Source organism: Bombina bombina, chromosome 2 (genome assembly GCF_027579735.1).
Source record: "Bombina bombina isolate aBomBom1 chromosome 2, aBomBom1.pri, whole genome shotgun sequence".
Lineage (NCBI taxonomy): Eukaryota > Metazoa > Chordata > Amphibia > Anura > Bombinatoridae > Bombina > Bombina bombina.
Window position 1 is genome coordinate 1,136,915,001 of NC_069500.1, and position 6,057 is coordinate 1,136,921,057.

Here is a 6,057-nt window from a genome sequence, read left to right on the forward strand (position 1 = left end):
CCCCCCAACATTAAAACCCACCACCCACATACCCCTAATCTAACCCAAACCCCCCTTAAAATAACCTAACACTAATTTCCTGAAGATCATCCTACCTTTAGTCGTCTTCACTCAGCCGAGCCACCGATGGAACTGAAGAGGAGACCCGGACCGGCAGAAGTGATCCTCCAAGCGGCGCTGAAGAAATCTTCCATCTGATGAAGTGATCGAAACAGCCAATAGAATGTGAGCTCAATCTGATTGGCTGATTGGATCAGCCAATCGGATTGAACTTGAATCTGATTGGCTGATTCAATCAGCCAATCAGATTTTTCCTACCTTAATTCCGATTGGCTGATAGAATCCTATCAGCCAATCGGAATTGAAGGGACGCCATCTTGGATGACGTCCCTTAAAGGAGCCTTCATTCGTCGGTAGTCCGTCTGTAAAGAAGGATGTTCCACGTCGGCGGGATGAAGATTCAAGACCCGGCTTGGAAGATGACATCGCCCGGATAGAAGACTTCTTCAGCGCCTCTTGGAAGATGACATCGCCCAGATGGAAGACTTTTTCAGCGCCGCTTGGAGGATCACTTCATCGGATGGAAGATTTCTTCAGCGCCGCTTGGAGGATCACTTCTGCCGGTCCAGGTCTCCTCTTCAGTTCCATCGGTGGCTCGGCTGAGTGAAGACGACTAAAGGTAGGATGATCTTCAGGGGATTAGTGTTAGGTTATTTTAAGGGGGGTTTGGGTTAGATTAGGGGTATGTGGGTGGTGGGTTTTAATGTTGGGGGGGGTTGTATTTTTCTTTTAAAGGCAAAAGAGCTGAATTCTTTGGGGCATGCCCCACAAATGGCCCTTTTAAGGGCTGGTAAGGTAAAAGAGCTTTGAACATTTTTAATTTAGAATACGGTAGGGAATTTTTTTATTTTGGGGGGGTTTGTTATTTTATTAGGGGGCTTAGATTAGGTGTAATTATCTTAAAATTGTTGTAATATTTTTAAAATGTTTGTAACCTATTTTTTTTATTTTTTGTAACTTAGCTTTTTTTATTTTTTGTACTTTAGTTTATGTAATTGTATTTAATTGTAGTTATTTGTAGTTAATTTATTTAATTTATTTAATGATAGTGTAGTGTTAGGTTTAATTGTAACTTAGGTTAGGATTTATTTTACAGGTAATTTTGTATTTATTTTAGCTAGGCAGTTATTAAATAGTTAATAACTATTTAATAACTATTCTAACTAGCTAAAATAAATACAAAGTTACCTGTAAAATAAAAATAAATCCTAAGATAGCTACAATATAATTATTATTTATATTGTAGCTATATAAGGGTTTATTTTAAAGGTAAGTATTTAGTTTTAAATAGGAATAATTTATTAAAGTATAGTGTAGTGTTAGGTGTAATTGTAACTTAGGTTAGTTTTTATTTTACAGGTACATTTCTCTTTATTTTAGCTAGGTAGCTATTAAATAGTTAATAACTATTTAATAGCTATTGTACCTAGTTAAAATAAATTGAAATTTGCCTGTAAAATAAAAATAAATCCTAAAATAACTACAATATAATTATTATTTATATTGTAGCTATATTAGGGTTTATTTTAAAGGTAAGTATTTAGTTTTAAATAGGAATAATTTATTAAAGTATAGTGTAGTGTTAGGTGTAATTGTAACTTAGGTTAGTTTTTATTTTACAGGTAAATTTCTCTTTATTTTAGCCATGTAGCTATTAAATAGTTAATAACTATTTAATAGCTATTGTACCTAGTTAAAATAAATTGAAATTTGCCTGTAAAATAAAAATAAATCCTAAGATAGCTACAATATAATTATTATTTATATTCTAGCTATATTAGGGTTTATTTTAAAGGTAAGTATTTAGTTTTAAATAGGATTAATTTAGTTCATAATAGAAATATTATTTAGATTTATTTAATTAATATTTAAGTTAGGGGGGTGTTAGGGTTAGTGTTAGACTTAGGTTTAGGGGTTAATAAATTTATTACAGTGGCAGCGGTGTAGTGGGGGCAGGATAGGGGTTAATACATTTATTATAGGTGGCGACGGTGTAGGGGGGGCAGGATAGGGGTTAATAGGTATAATGTAGGTGGCAGCGGTTGTTTAGGGGTTAATACATTTATCAGAGTTGCAGCAGGGTCTAGGAGCGGCGGTTTAGGGGTTAATACATTTATCAGAGTTGTCGCAGGGTCTAGGAGCGGCGGTTTAGGGGTTAATAACTTTATTTAGTTGCGGGGGGCTCCGGGGGCGCCGGTATAGGGGGTAGAACAGTGTAGTTAGTGTGAGTGCTTAGTGACAGGCTAGCAATAAAGCTGGGAAAAAGCCGAAGAGCAGCGAGATCGGATGAGTGATAACTCTCACAGTCCGCTGCTCATTGCCCCGCGGCTTTTTGACAGCTTTATTTGATAACTTAGGCGAAATTTTTCAGGTCCGCGACGGCGATGTGAGGCGAGCTTAGGCGGGCGTATTGGGCCGGCGAAGGCAGGAAAGTTGACACGTTGATAACTATCCCCCAACATATGTAAGGGAGGTTGATTATCTAAAGTTTCAGCGTGTAGCTGCTATTGTTTATATGTGGCTGCCTTAGATAAATCTCTCTTGGGTCTTATAAGCAAAGTTCTGAGCTACAGTTCTAATAATAATCCCCTTACTATTTGCCTGGGAGCTGTCTAATTGCCTTTAGTCTGAAAAGACTGTGTGGAAAGAATCAACTTAAAGGGACAGTATACTGTAAAAAAGTTTTTCTCTTAATGTGTTTACAATTGCTTTTTTTACCAACTGCAGAGTAAAACATGTATGAAAAGTAGCTTTTTAAGGTTTATTTGTGTATATTAAAGCTCTTATTATATGTTTTAAAGCTACAACCTAATAAAATGGGTTGAGCTTGTAGGTATAATCAGATCTCATTACTGTATCACATTGTGTACATATACCTGCTTCTTTATCTTATGTCTGTCCATAAAACAATCACCAGTACTTGGAGAGTACAATGGAAAATCAACATTTTATTACCTTATCTCTGCTATATCCGACTGGGAGTGTAATCTCTTCTGCTGGCTGTGTTTACAAAGCTCATCTATAGCTTGGACCTGCGGCCACAAACTTTCAGAATAGGTGGGGATACCACATGCTAAATCAACTATTTAAAATGCCAATATAAGGGTAAAGGAGCTATTTGTAAACAATTTAATACACTTAAACAACTTAAAGGGAAGAAAAATGTTGAGTAAACTGTCCCTTTAACATTGTGACTTTCTTATCTTTTTTGTGTTCCTTCTGATAATCTGGGGACTTTATCGGCTAGATTTGGAGTTTTGTCGGTAACGACCCGAAAAACTAACGCCGGCTTTTTTCTGGCCGCGCCATAAAAATAACTCTGGTATTGAGAGTCCACATAAAGGCTGCGTTAGGCTCCAAAAAAGGAGCGTAGAGCATTTTTAACGCAGCTTCAACTCTCGATACCAGAGTTGCTTACGCAAGCGGCCAGCCTCAAAAACGTGCTCGTGCACAATTCTCCCATAGGAAACAATGGGGCTGTTTGAGCTGAAAAAAAACCTAACACCTGCAAAAAAGCCGCATTCAGCTCTTAACGCAGCCCCATTGTTTGCTATGGGGAAACACTTCCTACGTCTGCACCTAACACTCTAACATGTACCCCGAGTCTAAACACCCCTAACCTTACACTTATTAACCCCTAATCTGCCGCCCCCGCTATCGCTGACCCCTGCATATTATTATTAACCCCTAATCTGCCGCTCCGTAAACCGCTGCTACTTACATTATCCCTATGTACCCCTAATCTGCTGCCCTAACATCGCCGACCCCTATATTATATTTATTAACCCCTAATCTGCCCCCCACAACATCGCCTCCACCTGCCGTTGGCTGTTCCGATCAGCCAATAGAATGCGAGCTCAATCTGATTGGCTGATTGGATCAGCCAATCGGATTGAACTTGATTCTGATTGGCTGATTCCATCAGCCAATCAGAATATTCCTACCTTAATTCCGATTGGCTGATAGAATCCTATCAGCCAATCGGAATTCGAGGGACGCCAACCGTCATTCGGCTAGTAGGCTTCGGGAGAAGAGGATGTTCCGCGTGGGAGGTCTGCAAGATGGATCCGGAAGAAAGAAGATTGAAGATGCCGTTGATAGAAGACTTCATCCGGATCATGGACCTCTTCAGCTCCCGCTTGGATGAAGACTTCATCCGGATCATGGACCTCTTCAGCTCCCGCTTGGATGAAGACTTCAGCCGGATCATGGACCTCTTCAGCCCCCCGCTTGGGCTTGGATCAGGACATCGGAGGAGCTCTTCAGGACGGATCGGTGAACCTGGCAGGGTGAAGATAAGGTAGGAAGATCTTCAGGGGCTTAGTGTTAGGTTTATTTAAGGAGGGTTTGGGTTAGATTAGGGGTATGTGGGTAGTGGGTTGTAATGTTGGGGGGGTATTGTATGTTTTTTTTTACAGGCAAAAGAACTGAATTCTTTGGGGCATGCCCCGCAAAGGGCCCTGTTCAGGGCTGGTAAGGTAAAAGAGCTTTTAGTAATATAGAATAGGGTAGGGCATTTTTTTATTTTGGGGGGCTTTGTTATTTTATTAGGGAGCTTAGACTAGGTGTAATTAGTTTAAAATTGTTGTAATATTTTTATTATGTTTGTAAATAGTTTTTTATTTTTTGTAACTTAGTTCTTTTTTGTTTTTTGTACTTTAGCTAGTTTATTTAATTGCATTTATTTGTAGGAATTGTATTTAATTAATTTATTGATAGTGTAGTGTTAGGTTAATTGTAGGTAATTGTAGGTAGTTTATTTAATTAATTTATTGATAGTGTAGTGTTAGGTTTAATTGTAACTTAGGTTAGGATTTATTTTACAGGTAATTTTGTAATTATTTTAACTAGGTAGCTATTAAATAGTTCTTAACTATTTAATAGCTATTGTACCTGGTTAAAATAAATACAAAGTTACCTGTAAAATAAATATAAATTCTAAAATAGCTATAATATAATTATAATTTATATTTGTAGCTATATTAGGATTTATTTTACAGGTAAGTATTTATCTTTAAATAGGAATAATTTATTTAATAAGAGTTAATTAATTCCGTTAGATGTAAATTATATTTAATTTAGGGGGGTGTTAGTGTTAGGGTTAGACTTAGCTTTAGGGGTTAATACATTTATTAGAATAGCGGTGAGCTCCGGTCGGCAGATTAGGGGTTAATAAGTGTAGGCAGGTGGAGGCGACGTTGTGGGGGGGGCAGATTAGGGGTTAATAAATATAATATAGGGGTCGGCGGTGTTAGGGGCAGCAGATTAGGGGTACATAAGGATAACGTAGGTGGCGGCGCTTTGCGGTCGGCAGATTAGGGGTTAATAAGTGTAGGTAGGTGGAGGCGACGTTGTGGGGGGCAGGTTAGGGGTTAATAAATATAATACAGGGGTCGGCGGTGTTAGGGGCAGCAGATTAGGGGTACATAAGGATAACGTAGGTGGCGGCGCTTTGCGGTCGGCAGATTAGGGGTCAATAAGTGTAGGTAGGTGGAGGCGACGTTGTGGGGGGCAGGTTAGGGGTTAATAAATATAATACAGGGGTTGGCGGTGTTAGGGGCAGCAGATTAGGGGTACATAAGGATAACGTAGTTGGTGGTCGGCAGATTAGGGGTTAAAAAAATTTAATAGAGTGTCGGCGATGTGGGGGGACCTCGGTTTAGGGGTACATAGGTAGTTTATGGGTGTTAGCGTACTTTAGAGCACAGTAGTTAAGAGCTTTATAAACCGGCGTTAGCCCAGAAAGCTCTTAACTACTGACTTTTTTTCTGCGGCTGGAGTTTTGTCGTTAGATGTCTAACACTCACTTCAGACACGACTCTAAATACCGGAGTTAGAAAGATCCCATTGAAAAGATAGGATACGCAATTGACGTAAGGGGATCTGCGGTATGGAAAAGTCGCGGCTGAAAAGTGAGCGTTAGACCCTATTTTGAGTGACTCCAAATACCGGCGGTAGCCTAAAACCAGCGTTAGGAGCCTCTAACGTTGGTTTTCA